This window comes from Rutilus rutilus, assembly GCF_951802725.1.
Source record: "Rutilus rutilus genome assembly, chromosome: 9".
In the NCBI taxonomy this organism is placed as follows: domain Eukaryota; kingdom Metazoa; phylum Chordata; class Actinopteri; order Cypriniformes; family Leuciscidae; genus Rutilus; species Rutilus rutilus.
In genome coordinates, this window is record NC_140223.1 from 6,248,292 (window position 1) to 6,268,044 (window position 19,753).

General features: G+C 36.8%; 1 protein-coding gene and 2 long non-coding RNA genes across 3 annotated transcripts in view; 1 reads left to right on the forward strand and 2 right to left on the reverse strand.

The window, feature by feature from the left end:
• The window catches only part of LOC311296649 (uncharacterized protein), a 483,049-nt gene that overhangs the window by 427,914 nt on the left and 35,382 nt on the right, over window positions 1–19,753 (forward strand). The gene's annotated exons all lie outside the window — the stretch shown is intronic.
• Window positions 2,585–3,730, reverse strand: LOC311297747. The gene is made up of 3 exons (XR_014628873.1): window positions 3,506–3,730; window positions 3,124–3,417; window positions 2,585–2,747 (listed from the first exon to the last, which is right to left on the reverse strand). It is a non-coding gene; the product is annotated as an uncharacterized lncRNA (long non-coding RNA).
• On the reverse strand, window positions 5,543–18,329 carry LOC311297746. The gene is made up of 3 exons (XR_014628872.1): window positions 18,016–18,329; window positions 13,624–13,836; window positions 5,543–6,983 (listed from the first exon to the last, which is right to left on the reverse strand). It is a non-coding gene; the product is annotated as an uncharacterized lncRNA (long non-coding RNA).

Genomic DNA, 19,753 nt, shown 5'->3' on the forward strand with positions numbered 1-19,753 from the left:
AAGCCAGTAAACCCTCTCAACAGCTTGTGTTGTCTGGTATCCAAAACAGTTTTCTGTCGGCCTGAGAGTTCGACTGAGAAAGTCAGGGAAGAGCAGAAGCAGGAGATGAAGTGATGATAATAATTAAAAAAAACAGAGCTTATTGAATAATCGTAGTTACGTAAAGGCTGGAATACACTACAGGACTTTTGCCCCGATCTGTGATCTGGGTGAGTTGGCAGTAGTTGCCGAATGTTTTCACCAGTCTGCAGATTTTGTGCGTTCTGGAGTTGACAGAATTCACAGAAAATCACGTAGTGTATGATGGGCACAGACTCCGATCTTTTAGCCTTAGGCTATAAATTCCATCCAGTCGGAGGATATCAAAACATGTTTGATATTTTGAGCCGATTTTAGAACACATGTTCTCTGCATCGCTAATAAATACTGTACATAATACAGTCATAATACGCTGACCAGACAATGGAAATCAAGGGTGCGAAGACACAAAGATCAATAAAAAACTGGAGACGACTTAAGAGATTGGTTAAAGACAAAAAAAGTAGGAAAAATGTATCATCTAGATCACGGATCATGAGCTTAGCGTTTGACGCGTGATCATATTGAGATACTAGGATACACTAGATGGAGCCGCGAGCTCGCGCATGCCATCCATGAAATAAATGTGTTAGAAAACATTTTGTTTAGTAACTGTTTGCAGCAGTTTCAGTATTCACACAGTGGGGTTAACTCACTTCACTTCCAGGCCGAAAAATACCCCAAAAAATATAAATACGGCAAAATCACTGAAGAATGCGTCACGTGTTTCTGTTTAGTGTTGTGTAGTGCAGTGTATGATCCTCTGTCCTTCAGTGTATGATCCTCACTGCTGTATTGTATATGATGCCCAGCTTTTCTTTCTAATCATTTACAAAGTCGGCAAGTGTATGATGCCTGCTGTTTAAAAATCTGTTCAGATTTTAAAAGTCGTGTAGTGTATTCCAGCCCTTAGCTGACCTAGTCAATATAGTGGAAAAAAAAACAACGGCTAGTCTTTTTCACCACAACTTCACAGGAAGCAAGACAATGTTGTCGAAACGAGCGCTGGATACCTGAGGTAATACTTCTCACCGTTTATTCAGAGGGTATGAATGATTTTTCTTCAAAAGGGGCTTGACTTGTCAAACAGTGGTGGATTTTTCAGGACTTCGGCGATTAACTTCTCCGCAGTGTCGTCTGCCATTTTAAATATGTGAGGCCTTTAAATTAGAATGGATTCTGATTGGCTGTCAGTGTTTTATCGTTCTACAGCTGTTCTGAAAGTGATCCCAACAATATAATTTCTCTGTATCGTTATCGTTATAGCTGTGGTGTGGAGTCTGCTGTTCTTTAATATGATTTTCTGAACTTTATCTTTATCGTCCTTGGAGTGAACAAGCCTTTTGCCTTTTTTTGAAGCTTCTTTTACTTCCTTATTCAGACTATAAAATAATTAATTATTTCTAGTTTTCTATGCATTTCACCAAATTAAACTAGATGATATTGTGCTTTTGGGAGCGTCACCATAGTTTGTTAATCTCACACCATTTCTTAGAATGTATTTGACATGAAAATGAGATGTTCCTCACTGTGACGACTTATGATATTTTTTCATGTGTCTGAGAAGGCTTTTTGAATGTCTAAAACTCTTCTCACACTGAGTACAGTACAGTTTCTCTCCAGTATGAACTGGCTGATGTTCTTTCAGGTGTGCAGACTGAGTGAAACTCTTGCCACAATATGAGCACTTGTAAGGTTTTTCTCCAGTATGAGTTCTTTGGTGACTTTTCAGATGGTCAGATGTAATAAAGCTCTTCCCACAGTCACAACACACATGATTTTTCTCACCGGTGTGTGTTTTCTGGTGCCGTTTACAATGTTCCAGCCGTGAAAAAGTCTCTCCACAAAATGAACATGCATAAGGCCTCTCGTTTGTGTGAATTATCTGGTGTTTTTTTAGATTTGATGACATTTTAAAATCTTTACCACACTGATCACAGCTAAACGGCTTTTCTTCTGAGTGAACGCGCAGATGATGATACTTGAGATTGGTTTTACATTTGAAACTCTTCCCACACTGAGGGCAGTGATACGGCTTCTCTCCAGTATGAACTCGCTCGTGTAATTTTAGGGATCCAGACTGAGTGAAACTCTTGTCACAATATGAGCACTTGTAAGGTTTTTCTCCAGTATGAATTCTTTGGTGCTGTCTCAGTTGGCCAGATGTAGTAAAGCTCTTCCCACAGTCACAACACACATGATCTCTCACTTCATTATGTGTTTTCTGTTGCGGTGTAAAACTGTTCAACCATGAAAAACTCTTTTGAGCTTTGAAGTCACGTTCCTCTTTAACTTCATTCAGTTCTTGTCTTTGTTCCTTCACTTCCATCTGGTCTAAAATAAACATATTAAGTAGTTAGAATTAGTTACCTTAATGTTTCTCAGCAGTCAACAATGAAGAATCAAGAATGGACACCAACCTATTTGTTCCTCAGTATCTTCATGTTTTATTCTGGATGGTTCTGGATCCCTCATGTCTTCAATCTCCTCTTTAATAAACTCCATCTTTAACAGTCACACAGATTTCAGCTGCTACTCCTGGAGTTTGTCCTTCTCTTGTAGGATGATGGGAATATTCCCAGTATTTATTGGTGAATTGTTGTGTGAGGGGCTTCACTGCAGGTGTGAACTGTGATCACTGTGTGATACTGACACCCACAGGACCAGATCTGGGCTCAAAAAAACAAATAAAAAAACAAAGTCACAAAATATGTACTCAATTAATTGTATTACTCTGAAATGATGTGAACATATCTGCTGTACAGAGTAGGGTTGTATATTGTTACTAGGCTATATAAACACATCTGAAAGAAGCAAGTTCTTTGTGTAACCCAGGTTTTTAAATAAGAATTAAACAGGGCACATAAAACCAATTTAAAACCATTTCATACACCGATGAAGTTCATCAGCCATACATTACGACACATTGTTAATATTATTATGTTAATGACATCAATTCTTACATTAGAAACATAGAATGTTTCATGTTTATTACATATTAACACTAAACCTGAGCACATAATATGTTAATTAGTGGTTAAATACCTCATATCTCAAGCTGGATCATGTCACACTCTGTAAAAAGGGATCATCTCTCGCGTGTGTACAGATTGAAAATATCCAGCGAAAATACTCCACAACTGTCCTTCATTCAAACTCTTACAGGGTAGTTACAGCCTCGTCGATTAATAATATTAAATACTTGAAATGGTCTTCAAACGTTCAGCACTCGCGTCTCTACTTGTTCTTTTGGATTTACACGGTACACTAGAAACCTCTTTAGTGTATTACTGCCACCAACTGGATGTTTACATGTTTATGAATCCAATACTGAAAGCTCTGTTTAGAAGAACAACAAACTTTAATTGCCATACAATTCGCATATTAGTTGACATTTGTATTACGTGTATTCCGAACCCAAACAAACCTTAAGCGCATGCGCAGTGCGTCAGTCGCCGCGTTCAGGACCGGAGAAAGACAGTGCTATAATATTACTGGAGCTAACGCGAGCCTTGCGGTTTTTGCCTTGACGTCTTTTAAAAGAGAAAGCTGATATGTCACAAGAGACCTATACAGTATATGAAGGCCGTGAAGTAATTCCCTGATATTAAACTCTAATTTAGTACTGCAATGATATTGTACAACGCCAGGATACCCGTCCTTCTCATCTGAGCTCCTCAGTCTAACAGCGCTCGTCACTGTCAACATGGTTAAGATGACCAATCAAATCAAAGTAGGCGTGGCTTATTGTTCACAGAAGCTGCTGAGCAAGAATTCCAGAGTGACGTTTCAAACATTAATATTTTACAGCTGTTTTACGATAGAAATGTTAAACGACCGAGCAAAATAATCAGGGATGCAAACTAATAAACTTGTCTAATTTTGCCATTTTGAATTGAAAATATAATTTGCTTGATTCATGTAGCCTAATGCAATTTGTAACTGTCAATGTGACTAGAGAAGAAACATTAAAGAAGCCGTTTTCATAATTTTAGGAATAAGGTTAATACTGAATGTGCACATACTATGTTGAAGCCTTCAGTAAGCTATGCACAAAATGATTCATAAAACATGTACAGTTTACTGTTAACTTTCTTCACTGACAAAGAACAAAAGAAAAAAACAGTATTAATCAAAGCTCGGCATTGGGAAGGGAAGAGATACAAGGCAAAACAAGGAGACAGTGAAAAAGAAAGAGAAAAGGTGATGAAGAAGAGAGAGGAAGAGCAGGTACTGACAAATAACTTATTGATTAGTGTGCTAGATATTATTGATGTTTTATTGGAGTGAGAGTGAGTAATTTTACAAATACAATATAAAGCAATAAAACAAAACATTTCAAATCTGTATTTCTAACAACATACACTTGCATTTACTTTATTTAGCCTGAATAATCTACTGATTATCCTAAAAGGCTTATTTAATTAAGTTAACAGGGCGTTTTACTGCTGAAAAGCTAATAGTTCCCAGTTTTCTGTCATATCATATTGGTGATGCCTGAGAGCTTCTGTACATTTTCACATTAACCCTATGAATGCATAAAAGGGGTGAAATTGACCCAGAATGCTTTGATTTTGAAATATTTAATCAATTAAAACATTTATTTATTTGATATATCCCATGAATTTTTCTTGTTTCTGATCCTCATCAGTGTCATTTTCATATTTCTTGGTCTTAAGTATAAGACTTTTTTTTTTGTATAACTACCATGAATGCATAAAGGGGGTCAAACTGACCCATATTCATTTCCATTTTAGTCAAATATATTTATTTTAAATCTTATTGCATTTATAAATCTGAAGATTCAAGTGAATCTTGATTTAATAGAAAATAGTGAGAAAAAGTCAGATCAGGTATTAATACAGTCAAAATGTGGATAAAAACTGCTTTACAAGATTATGATCTTAGTGTATTTATGTCATATATCCTAGATTATTGCTTATTTTTCACAGCTCTTATTTGGCATCTAACGATATATAAACTAAGCCAAACAGCCAGTGATCATCATGCATTTAAACTAATTGAATGATTCATAAATGTCAGCCATTTTATTTTTTATTTTTTTTACAGAAATGAATTTTTTTTGTGTTGAAGGTAAAAAATATAATTAAACGAGAATCTGGTCATTCGGATAATAAATATTTTGTCATTGATCTTGCATGACACAAATCAAATTACACAATCTGTACACACTTGCAACTCACTGCAGCAGTTCGAATGGCACTTTAAACCATCTGTAAATCAAGAAAACAATCAATTTTATAAGTTTGTTTATTGTTTAAAATTTTACAGCTTCTATTATTTTCTAACTTAAGCCATTGACTCAATTCAATCAGAACACAATAGAGTAAACATTAGTAAATATTCATGCATTTACTTATGTCAAGATTTTGCCATTATGACAAATACAAATAATTATCTACACTGTAAAAATAATTTTCTGAAGCTTTTAAAACCTGTTTTCTTATTCAAGCAGATTTAGGAAAGATGCAAATAATTATTTAAAAGTTTGTATGCATGTGCAAGCGTTTCATAGATGTACGTGAAAAGTGTGTATGTATGCGCTAGTAACATTACATGTATTAGTCAGGAACAGGATTAGGAAACACGGTCTTATCTCTTTATATGGAGACAAACATCGCTTGCAAACACACAATCAGGATTAAACAATAGCAAGCATTGCAAGAGCAAGGAACGAAGTAAAATAATAAATTACATAATTACATGAATAATAATATATTATATAATAATAATAATAATAATTGTTAAATGATAAATCAGTGACAACTACATAAATGAATAATAAAAAAAATAAAAAAATAAAAAATAAACACAACACAGGTGTATGTTTGATCTCTCGAAGTAATACACCACAGGTTGTTATTGAGAAACTGTAAGAATCATTTTCTGAAGCTTCAATTACCCCTCTTTTAGTTCCTTAATCAGACTACAGACAAGTCTTCTAGTTTTCTAAGCATTTCACCGAATTCACAAATTTAAACTAGATGATATTGTTCTTTTGGGAGCAACTCCATATTTAGTTAATCTCACACCATTTACTTTAATGTATTTGACACAAAAACGAAATGTTGCTCATTGCGACCACTTATGATAGTTCCTCATGTGCCTGAGAATGCTTCTTGAATGTCTAAAACTCTTCTCACATTCAGTACAGTACAGCTTCTCTCCAGTATGAACTCGCTGATGTACTTTCAGGTTTCCAGACTGAGTGAAACTCTTGTCACAAGATGAGCACTTGTAAGGTTTTTCTCCAGTATGAATTCTTTGGTGCTGTCTCAGACATTCAGCTGAACTAAAGCTCTTCCCACAGTCACAACACACATGATCTTTCTCACCGGTGTGTGTTTTCTGGTGCCGTTTACAATGATCCTGTCGCGTAAAAAACGCCCCACAAAATGAACATGCATAAGGCCTCTCGTTTGCATGGTTTTTCAGGTGTTTTTTTAGATAAGATGATGAAATAAAATCTTTACCACACTGATCACAGTTATATGGCTTTTCTCCAGAGTGAACGCGCAGATGATGATGCTTGAGATTGGTACTACTTCTGAAACTCTCTCCACACTGAGTGCACTGGTACGGCTTCTCTCCAGTATGAACTTGCTTGTGTGATTTCAGGGATCCTGAATGAGCGAAACTCTTGTCACAATATGAGCACTTGAAAGGTTTTTCTCCAGTATGAATTCTTTGGTGCTGTTTCAGATTGTCAGCTGAACTAAAGCTCTTCCCACAGTCACAACACACAGGATCTCTCACTTCATCACGTGTTTTCTTTTGCCGTTTACATTTTTTCATCAATGAAAAACTCTTTTGATTTTTGAAGTCGCCATGTTCCTTCTCAACTACATTCAGTTCTTGTCTTTGCTCTTTCACTTCCATCTGGTCTGAAATAAACATATTAAGTAGTAAGAATCAGTTCAAGGAGGATAAATGTGAAAATTCAACTGAACCCTGATTTAATATCAGAAACCAAGAGATCAGGTATCTTTCTGTGAGTATCAAATACCAGATCTTTGATGTGCCAAAGGTTAGTTTTGTCATTCCCTTGTTTTGTCATAAGTTTAATGATCATTGAGTTGCATTTTCTCTTTTATTACAATTTAGAGCTGCATCCTAATAGTTGACCAAACGTTAATTAAGGAGAAGAGTATTAGTCGACCAAATTTGAATTAGTCAGTTAGTCTCAAAAAGCAAAAGCAAAAACTCCACTGGAAGTGGGGAGATCACGCAGTCCATGACGGACAGATCGTAACACGGCTGGTCTGTGGTAATCACGTATGTCGGGCAAGAAATCCAAACGTTGATCATTCATCAACCTAACTAGGGCTTATGATTTGAAACATGTAAGTAGTTATGGTTGAATTACGGAAGCTACACCAGTTACTTTTGCCAAGAGATTTCTAGTTATTATTTAATATACATGTATCAGACATAGCAGAATAAGGCTATACAGGTGAGGAGGTCTTCAATCCAGATTTCTCTGTTCCCCATTTCTCCATTCCCACACCCCATCATGCCAACTGTAATGGTTTCTTTGGGTTTCTCCTCCCTCACCCACTCATACCTCTATTTCCCCTTCCTCTCACCCCATCATGCCTCTATTTCCCCTTCCTCTCACTCCGTCATGCCTTTATGTTTCTCTGGTACAGTAAAGATTGAGCTTATATACACCACTCTGAGACTTACAACTTCCTTGTAAGGTAGAAAAACATGTTGCTTATGTTTAAAAATGAAACGTATACCTCATGCTTACACATGGTACAATCCACTTTCCACATTTGTAAGCCCTTTATCGGTCCAAATGGGGGTTTTCCGCCAGAGCGGGTGAAGGTCTCTGCGTGTTACTATCTTTCCACGTGGCAAAGTCATTTAATTCCATTTAAGCTTTTATCTGACACCATTTTATATCTGACTCCATTTTATCACGACCTCGAATTTAAGTTAGATTGCCAATTGGTTATTGGTCAATTATGAAATCGGTCGCATTCACGCTTACACAATCAAAGATACTTTGGTATAGCCCCCGTGATTCCATACACTTGAAATAAAAAATAACGTTTACTTCAGTAGAGGTATGGCCACTACTACAGATATAATTGCTTTGGATTGGCCATGCCATGGTTTTTCACGTACACTTATCTAAAGTAACATTAAATTAAAACAGAGGTAAGACAGCCAGATTTAGGTTGGTCAAGCAGCACTTTTGCTGCCCTAAACGGAAATTCACTTCTTGTCTTTCCAAAACACGTACACTGGAATTAGTGCCAAATATTAGTCGTCACTAATCGGACGCAAAACTTGTGGTAACATACGAATCCGTTTAATCTACTTAGGAAAACAATTTCAGAGTCAGTCGGAATAAAATCAAATGTAGCAATTTATTATGTCAGGTAAATGTATCATGCCAATTTCATAATCAGTTCAAAGATAATAAATACAAAACATCAAATGCTCTGCAATAAAGAAAGAAGATGCGACCCTGACATTTTAAAATACATGATGCGAAGTGTTTTGCATACACTCAGCTACAAATCGCCCCGAGTCTCTTTTACATGGAAACATTTGCTAACAATGGGAATTTGCATTCAGAGTTTACACCTTTTGAGAGCAGGAACCCATTTGCCTGGAAGACGGTGCACCCTCCTCTGAGTGCAAGTTATCTCTAAACTCTTAAAAACGTTATTACCTTTTGTTTTACTTCTTTGGGAATGAGACCGTTGTACCAGTCGCACTGAGACATTTCAAATGATACCAAACATGTGTAATACAGTAGGCTATGATAATTATTCACATTAAACCATATAGATTCTTGGGTGAATTTTGGTGATCTCAGCATGAGAGAGAAGGACTGTGGGAAGAGGGAAAGAGATGTAGATTAGGATGATTCTGAGGTGAGACTTGCGTCTCGAATGGTTCACAAGAGTGAGTTTCAAATGTTAATTTCCTTTGTTCTCTTAGAGAGTTGCCCTCTCTTCCAGTTTTTCCAGTCTTACACCACATTAAGAAACTATTTCTCAGTGTATACATTTGTGGTACATTTGCATCAGTTGAAACATTCCTTTCCTTGTAAAGGACATGCCAACTGAAGTATCATCATTAGTGGAACATCTTTGCTCAGTGAACGCGTTACATTGCACACATACCTCTAAGCAAAATATAGCTCATCCCAGATCTCTGCTCAGCACACATGTACAACATACTCTGACTTCAACAAAGTACATTATGAAATTATTATGAAAATGAGTAAAATTTTGAGTCTTCATAACCTAATGTTTTACACTTTATATGGCCGCTCGATCGAACATTAACCTGGATAAATGTGCAGTATCATTGGTGCATATCCAAGTGTTTGTGTATGGGATATCAAACGACAAATTGATTGTTGTTTAAATTAACAATCAATTAATCTATTAATTAGGGCTGTATAAATGATAAATGTTTGATATAATGTTTATGCGCAAAAAGTGGACTGAAACTGTGTTAATTGGGGCCACACGGATAATTTATCAGCTCAGCTCAAACAGCAAATATTTTGCCACTTGCTTGAGCAACTAAGCATATAAATCCATCTAGAAGTAATTTATTGAATAATACGTTGTTTAAATTGATTGTTTAAATGTGAATACGTCTATGAAAGAGTGTACAAAGAGAAAGGCAATGCTGAGAAAACTTTTTTTTAATAAAAGTTGCTGATAACTTTTGGATTTATGAATAAAAATAGTGACTAAATGTTGAGTGTGTGGTATACAGCGGAGCGGATCAGTTGCGCTCTGCAATGTGTAAAATCACAATAATGTGTGCTGCTCCTGCACCGCATATGCACTGTTTTTGTGTGTGTCCCTTTAAATGCAAATGAGCTGGTGCTCTCGGCTCCCCTTTCAAGAAGAGGACGATCACATAAAAGATAAAAGACTTGACTTGACTTGAAAAGATGAAGCGTCCGTTTTCACTCCAGAAAATCACTGTAAGAGCTTAAAACAGTACAAGAAGTGTGCATTAACAACTCCGTAAAACAACTCAGATGAACTGTAATAAACTGCACGCTCTCCCTTTCATTACTGCCGTGACCAGTATTGATCCGGAGACAATAGGGGCTTTCTCACCGGGTAGGTCTAGGAACGAGTCACCAGGATGGTTCCCAGAGAACTAATGGTTCCCCTAGGAACGTTTTCTGGTTGCATTCGCACCGCCAGTAGCAACTCTGAAGTGACGTAAGCCGAGCGTGTTGATGTGACTTTTATTTTGACAGCGGCGGACATTTATTTTGATGGCACTGAGAACGCCAGAGCCTGAGCAAACAGTGCTGGCATTCTCCATGTTCATTAGTTTACGATCTGTCTAACAGTCCTGTCTATTATTAGCGTATTACATTATATATTAGTGTATTAGCGTATATTGTTGATGGTTGATAAACAGTGTTGCTAGCTGAGCAGAAATACATAATCATGTATCGCTTGGTCCCCTCAAAGTTGCGTTAGATTTTCTCCTTGCAATCCATTGAATGGCTTGAAGACACGAGTATATTTAGAATACGTGACTACGGCGCACTCCCTTCATTTTTCCTTGTGTGTTTGCTGCATGTTTTGAGCTTGAGCCGCACGCACCTCATAACAACACACTCTATGATGACCTTGCTTTATTGACCTGAAGGGGGTGGATTGGAATCCACTAGTGATGTATGTCTCGAGACCGGTCAAATTAAACAATTCCCCATCGTAAGTACACATTGGTGGCCTAAGACACGAAACGAGCGGTTTGTGTGAGAAAACGAACAGTATTTATATCGTTGTTATCTCTTGAACACAGCACACGTCCAAATGATCTGACGGCGCGGGCGGGTATAGATATATACATAGATGTCGCCTTGGCTACGGTTTCGTTCCAATGAACTGCAGTAGCGAAGGCGCGGGCGGGTATAGATGTATACACTAGTTGTCGCTTGGCTACGGTTTCGTTCCAATGAACTGCAGTAGCCAATGCGACATCTATTTATATATCTATGCCCGCCCGCGCCGTCAGATCATTTGGACGTGTGCTGTGTTCAAGAGATAACAACGATATAAATACTGTTCGTTTTCTCACACAAACCGCTCGTTTCGTGTCTTAGGCCATCAATGTGTACTTATGATGGGGAATTGTTTAATTTGGACGATGGGGAATGGTTTTAATTTGGACTCTGTGCTTGTGTTTTGAGACAGTGACCATCGACCTGCATTATATGACTGACAGACAAGAACGGTTTGACCTAAAAATATCAAAATTGAAACTACTGCGGAAAAAAAGACACCTACATCTTGGATGCCCTTGAGGTAAGCTAAAACATACCAAAATTTTATTTCAAAGTGAACTATCCCTTTAAGCCTATAATTTCATTTTTAAACATTTTATTATGTATTTAAAAGTTGCAGAATGGATTCATTTGGAGACTCCGAAATCGGCAGAGATAGGCAGGCATTTGCTTAGATGAATTTGTGTCTTTGATATCTCTCTGTGTGTGTGTGTTGTTTGATTACAGTATTGTATTTAGGATGGTGGTGTTAGACTAAATAAATGGTCTTTTAAATATCATCTGCATATCTCCGTTGTGGTGACTAAACATTAGGCCTAATCCAAGTTTATAATTGTGTATCTTTAATTTGATGTTACAATTTCATCTACACATTAAGTATAATTTCAATTGGTTACATATTTCTTATTCTTTAGACAGTTGTTGGAGGAGCAAGATGGTGTTGGAGGTGTTTGATGTTTTGTCAGATGAACCAGTCAGTACCAGTCATGTCAGTCCTCAACAGTAGCCTACACAAAAGTTAAGGGAGTCTCAATCCTCTAATAGTGCAGTAACAGCCGTCATGCAATTGCTACACAGTTGATCTCACCCAGTCTGCAAAAACATTTACAGTGAGCTCACAGTCACACACATGACATGGTCTGTCTCTGTATTGTTCTGCCTGTGTAGTTGAAGTAATACCATCTAATATGTATTGAATGTAAACTGCGGCTGAACCCTAGTATGCTTATGTTCTTGAATTCATAGTTATTGCTTAGCTTCAACACTAGTCTGTTTTTTTTTTTTTTTCTCCGGTCTCGACTTGGTCTCGGTCTTGACTTGGTCTGTCTTGGTCTTGTCTTGGTCTCGATATCCTCTGGTCTTGGTAGTGTCTTGGTCTTGGTCTTGGTCTTGTCTTGGTCTCGATACCCTCTGGTCTTGGTAGTGTCTTGGTCTCGGTTTAGGCGGTCTTGACTACAAGTCTAGAATCCACTGCTGCTTCAATGTATATGTAATGAGTGATTATAATCAAGGTATTAATCAATATTTTTCCTTCTAAATATCAAATGAGTTGAATGACTTCTCTGGAGATTTTACTTTGTTATAGAAGTAACCAGTGTGAAATGTTATTTTCATGAATTCTCTAATGTCTGTATTTGATATCTGAATGACAGTGCTTGCTTATTTAGCCCGGCTTCCAGAAATGAAATAGGGACATGTTTTGAGTTTGCTCCAACATGTGATAAAACATAAAGGGGTCATTGAAGTCTATAGTTTAAGGGACCATTTCTTTGTTAAAGCCTTACTTTCCAGTTAGACTAAAGTGTAGCTCTCCTTGAGAGAAAGAACGCATTATCTTGATGTTTTGAGACGAGACTCCTGTTTATAGTTAGAGCCTGGCCAAATCCAACCTTTGAAAAGCTGTGTGTCGGTGTGTGTGTTAGTCTTCTTGGTCAAAGGTTAAGGAACCACTGGCATTATTGGAGATTGACTGAGTTGTTGTTCTGGACATGCTGGCGCCCAGCAATCGGATACGACGTGTTACGACGTGCCTGACTTCAGGGTCCGAGTGTCAGCTGCATAATCTATTGAGATATGCCTCAGTCTGTCTGTCATAGTAATGTGTGGAAAATGACTATGTTTATCTATTTCTTAGCCAATCAGAAACTGCAACCTGAAGCAAGGACGTAGCTTAGACCTTGGTGAAGGCTATAACTGCTGTGATCTTTGTAACTGTAAGTTGGACGGCCTACGAACTCTGTGTGAGTACTGAAGCTGAACCTCTGCTGATGAAACTGCAGATTATGACATATCTTCAAATCAGCAAATCTTTTCTTTAATTTATTATAATTCTGACTCCGGGTCTTCATTCATCATATCTGGTTCTGGGTCTTTGATTGTAAAACCCCTTACAGACCATTGATAAGTCGATTAAATTTGCATTTTTTTCTTGATAACATCGGAAAGAACTTCGAATTTTCCATCATTTTTGGTCATAGCGCATCACAAAAATGAACCGAAACTCAGCGTATACTTGCCCCACAGACAAGTATAAGCTTGTGGGGAGTGGGACCCATATAGGTCATTAAATTAATATCATAACAAGCGATTAGCTGACTATTGGTTTGAATCAACTCTTTAGTCAGGGGCAGCCCTATTATAATTATAGTACTCATTTTTTCACAGCCACTAGATCTAGTGAACTACCTTAATGTTTTTCAACAGTCAACAATGAAAAATCACGAATGAACACCAACCTGTTTGTTCCTCAGTATCTTCAATTCTGGATGTTTCTTGATCACTCATGCCTTTAACAGTCACACAGATTTCAGCTGCTACTCCTGGAGTTTGTCCTTCTCTTGTAGGATGATGGAAATATTCCCAGTATTTATTGGTGAATTGTTGTGGGAGGGGCTTCACTGCAGGTGTGAACTGTGATCACTGTGATACTGACGCCCACAGGACCAGATCTGGAAAAATCAAAAACAAGGGACTAAATATATACTGAACTACTTCAATTATGCAGAAATCATGTGAACAAATTTGCTGTACAAAGTAAGGTTGTATATTATTATTACCGTATATAAAACATCTGAAAGTAGCAAGTTCATCTTGGTGTAACCAAGCTCTTTAATAAATTTTTTTTCTGGTTCTCGGGATAATATATACATGTATAAAATATTTATGTCATTACATTGTTTGGAGCATAAGAAATGTATTCATATGTTATGCTATGTCTGCTGAAGACCAGGACTCAGTTATTAAGAAAATGAAAAGACATGCAAAGACGTCTTTTTTTCATTCACCAACATTTTTTTAGGTTTCAGGATTTTTTCTAACTTTGTATAAAGGTGATTCTCATCTATGTTGTGAAAGATTTAACAGAACGATTTGATACACCATTTTACTTATGCAATATGTGTGTAAATATGGCCATAAATGGGTAATCCTTTTCTATACAATGCATCTATACACTGTATCTAATTTGCATATTAATGCATTCTTGGTGCATCTATAATCATGTAATGGAAAAAGTAATGTAATAATGGAAGTAATAGGCCTATATCATTTCTTTTCCTATTCACTTGTCTCCCAAAATGCCTGATAAACATGCTACACATATGCATGAACATTTTTTACTCATACATTTTATTATTACGCCAAGTGTTCGCATATGAACCTTACTGCAAATGTGAAATATATCATTTCAAACATTAATAAAAACTAGCCTACTTAAACATGTAGAAACCCTATAGGGCTGTCCGATTAATCTTAACTGATTTCGAGTTTGGCCTCCAAATGATTTTGCAAACAAGATAATCCAACCCGATCACACGTCAATTCGTATAAATTTTACGATGTGGCTTATTCGTACGAATTCGTACGATTTTTTGCTAAATCCTACATATTTTACGAATAACCCACCCCTGACCCCGCCCCTAAACCTACCCATCACGTGGGTTTAGACAAATCGTACGGATTCGTACGAGTGAGGTCATGCGAATTCGTACAAATTAGCCACCTTTTAATCAATCATAAGAATTCGTAGGAATTGGTCGTGAGATAGCATTGGATAATCGAGGTAAGACATTACCATTACATCAAGAACACCTTCCTTTCCTTCACAGCAGTCTCCTTTTGTTCCTCCCCAAAAGCCCAAAACTTTAACTATCCACTCAGCCAAACAAGTGTGTTGTAAAATGCAGTCTACTGTTGCTAAACTGCAGGATGTGCTTGATATTAAACAGTGTTATTAAAAGCACATTATGCAGGTAAGCAGTGGCGCAAAAAGTGGGTATGCGCTATATGCGGCGCATATAAGGGGCCAAAGCGATGGTTAAGAAAATATATTTTTTGGGTATGTACTATATGTAGCTGCTGTTGTGTGTTTCTAAATCATTTCTGAATTTCCTCAATGTTATATAACATTTTAGATGACTAACAGGCTAGAGTAGGCACCCTCAGGGTGTGTGCGTGTGTGTTCATCTGAGCCTCATTGGTCTGTCACTGCTCGTCAATGTCAGAATATTTAAGATGACCAATCAAATCAAAGTAGGCGGGCTTTATGTTCACAGAAGCTGCAGAGCGACTCGATGCTCTAGTTTATGGTCAAGTGCGAGATAAGATGTAAGTAGCTAAACTAAACATTTCATATTTGACAGTTTTTTTTAGGTCATAAATGTTAAACGAATGACACAAATAATGAGGCAAACTAATAAACTTTTGTCTAATTTCACCATTTTGAACTGAAAATAGGCCTATGTAATGTGACTCATGTAATGTAATTAGTTTACTGTCATTGTGAGGGGACAAGAAAAATTAACAAAGCCGTTTTCATCATGTTAGGCACAAGATTAATAATGAATGTGTACATATTGAGAATCAATATAATACAATTTGTAGCCTTCAGCAAATTAAAAAAAGCTCAGCTTTAGGAGGGTAAGAGACAGGGCGAGATGAGGAGACTGAGAGGAATGAGGAGAGCAGGTATTGACAAATAATCTCCTGCCCGCTGACATGGTTTTAAAGCTATTTCTTATACTTTGTTTGCCCTTCAAACATCTTGAAATGCACATATCAGAGAAAAAAATAATAAAAATTGAACTCCCTAACAACCTCAAATTTAGGACCTCTTTGATTTTAAAGCCCTGTCTACAACCCTGTATTAGGCATACGATCAGTAATGAATGTGTACATATTGTGAATGAATTTAACTTAGTTCCTAGTAGCTTTCAGTAAATGAATGCTTCTGAGAAAATGATTCATAAATCAACCTATCAGTTGACCCTATGTTTACTTTCTTCATTGACAGGAAACCGTGAAAAGCTCAGCTTTAGGAGGGGAAGAGACAGGGCAAGAGAAAATCAAAGAGAAAAAGAGTGTGATGCTGATGAGGAGAGAAAAATAATCAGCTGCGTGACATGGTTTTAAAGCTATTGTTATCCAATTTTTTGGGCTTTCAATTAAAATGCACATATGTTGATCAGAGAAATAAAAAATTTCTCGGGGGAACACCAGAACCCCCCAAACTAGCCTACCTCACATTCGGGACCTCAGTGATTATAAAACCCTGCAATATGTATGTTAATGACACTAGTTAATAGTGAACATTAGACCCTAAACTAAAGTGTTACCTTTTTTTAAATCATACCCTCATTGGGGCCTGAGCCCCCCTAAAATGAAAATCCTTGAATCGCCCCTTGTTATTGGTCATATTTTGTTGCTGCATAGCATACCCCTCTGACACTGGGTAGTTGCGCCCCTGCGGGTAAGTATAACATCCAATTTGTGGGAACAAGGTTTTCTACTATTATAATCATCTCTTTTAGAGGCTTGTAAGAGAATGAAATGTGTTTTGCATGTGCCTCTCGCTCTGCCATTTAAGAATATTTGTAGGACGAGCGGGGGCCTCTAATGTAAATAGATCGGGGCCTCTCATTCCATTCTCTAAAAACAGACTGAATTCACAACAAAAAAATGGAAGAATTAATAAATAAAAGTGGTTCAGAGTTAGAAAATGTATAAGATGTATTGACTCCCACCTTGGTGGAGCGATAACTGCATAAAAAGAGTGTGCGAGAGCTGGTCCGTCAGTTGTTCTGCAGACCAACTCGCCTTTATTTCTATGTAATAAACTCTCTATTCTGAAAAAAATGCAATTTTAGCGAAATGTGTTCTTTAGGGGAGCGCGGGACACAACGCAACGCGGGGCTAGTTGTAACACACTTGTTTTAAATACTTCCACACATGCTAACATGTAGTTGCCTTTTTTTTTTTTTTTTTTTGGAAGATATCCATAGACATTTATTAAACCATAGCAAAAGTACATTTCTTACTTAAGTACATTTTTCATCTCTATTTCTTGTGTTTATTTAAAATTAGACAAATCTGATATTATTTTAATCTCCAAGATGTTATTTAACAGTTGAGATTATTCTTTAATGCTTCGCTAACTAGCAGAAGACACTAGCCGGGTTTAAATCCCAGTTGTGCAGGTGGGGCATGCATACAATGTGCCCCTATTAGAAATATGCTATTATATTCTATACTTTTATTAATTCTATTGAGAAAACACGAGAAAAAGGTAAATAAAGACTGAGAGTCAATGTTCAGAAATTACTAATTATTTATTTGTTTTGAACTATGTTGTATAGCTGTGTTTTCCTGTGTTCATAGTCAAAACTCAAAAATGAGTTTAAATTTAATTATAAAAAAATGCCACTATTTTATATGAATAAGTTAATAAATTTTTTTTTTTTTTTTTTTTTTAAAGTATTTTAGTTTGTCTTGTATATATTTTTATTAGATCAGATAACATTTTAAGCTGTCATATGGTCATGTTAAAATGTGCCCCTCACATGTTACATTGTACCATGGGGCATGTTGTCACATTTCACTTCCATTCTTTCGGGGTATATCAAGAAAAAAGTATATACTGTATTAATAAAACAAAACCACATGATTGTACTAGACATGTGTGAAAAACAAATACTATGAACCATAAGCAGATTTACACAAACTGAGAAAGTCAAAAAGCGTTTGTGCCCCGCTCTCCCCTACAGGATTTCTTTAAATAGTGACATGTGCGGTGTCAGAGAAATTCGCTATACAGAGGAGAAACCCTGGGTCTCAGAAAAACAATTCAATACCTCATCTCTCGAGTTGGTTCATGTCATCTCTCACGTGTGGCAAAAACTTACAAAATATCCAGCATTCATCGAAAATACTCCACAACTGTCCTTCATTCAAACTCTTACACGGTCGATCGACACAGCCTCGCTTTGATTAAACAAATAATCAGTCTTCAAACTTTCAGCGCTCGTGTCTCTCTTCTGCGCATCCTCAATTTGTTCTTTTGGATTCGCAAGGCAAACTAGAAACCTCCTTATCGCGCTTTTCCACTGTATTGTAGCCTACGGATCGGTACTGATGTTTACATGTCTCCAAGTCATTATCACGCAGTAGGCTACGTAATAGCGATCTAGTCTCTTAAAGGCGCCCTGCATAGTGTGTAAATATTGTTTTGACCGTTACAACTTCAATGTCTCAAGATATTTTTTTAGCAAATGTTTTAAATATTAAATCTCCTGCAAACACGTGTAGCCTATGTTCTTACAGAAAGAGATTGAAAAAGATCACGTAAAGTTATATGTTAATGACTTGCAGTTGACTCTCATTCAATTATTTAAAATCACATTATTCAAACCTATAGCCTTCTTTCAAACTATTATAAAAGTGGGTTTAGTAGAAAGATCACTAATGCATTAACACTGTTAAGGTGAACAGAGATAGTTTTTCAATGGTGCTAAAAGGATTTTTTTTTTTTTTTACATTATAATTTTCTACTGGGCATTGAGACACATTTAGACATTTCATCACTCATACAAACCGTCAACAACACAACAAACAGGTCAACTCTGAACATCAGGAAACACGCAACTAAAGCCACAACAAACACAACCTGCATTATATGAATCACCAAAGACCACAGTTTCAGCTAACAATCGTGTACCCTGTTGTATCTTCAGAAAAAATTGGACTAAACCACTCAATTCATATGGATTAGTTTTACGATTTCTTTATGAACTTTTTGAAGCGTCAAAGTGGCAGTTAAGATGCAGTCAATGGAAGAATTAAAGCATTTACTCTTCGTCTTCATCACTATAGAAGAAAGAAAGAAAGAATATTGTTGAAGCCTCCGACTTTGAGGGAGTACATCTTATCACAATGTTTTGGAAATATGTTGTGCTCTAGCAAGAGCTTCAACCTTGAGGAAGCTGTGTCTCTCAATGTCTTTGTTACAAGATATCTTAGGAAGAGACGGCTGGTGAACAACTGGCATTCTGGGGTGGTGAAATGACCATAAAAGTGCTGATCTGTGACCTGGCGGGTCACTTTAACTCGGACCCCACCTTCCGTCACACTGATAATCAATGGACTATGGAGATTTTCTAAGTTTATCTATAGCTGCGTCCGAAATCGAATACTTCCCTATACTATATAGTATGCGATAAACAGTACACGAGCAGAGTAGTATGTCCGAAATCATAGAATTCGAAAAACAGTAGGTGAACCCGGATGACCTACTACTTCCAGCGAGATTCTGAAGTGTGCATACGATGGACACTTTACTATCCCATGATGCCACGGGAGAGGAGTCGTCGTTATATTTGAAAATGGCGGAAAAGAGACAGCTGTTTTCAAGTGTACTTTACAAAACACTTTTTGTTTATTTGTGGTTAAATTATATTTGTTTAACATCATATAAGTAAACGATTGACTTGTTAAAAGTTTAAATAATGTAAATCGAGGGTAGCCTACAATTTTGTGAATTGGCTGCAAAATGAAAATGTTTATCATTATTATTACCGAACAGAACAAACTAAT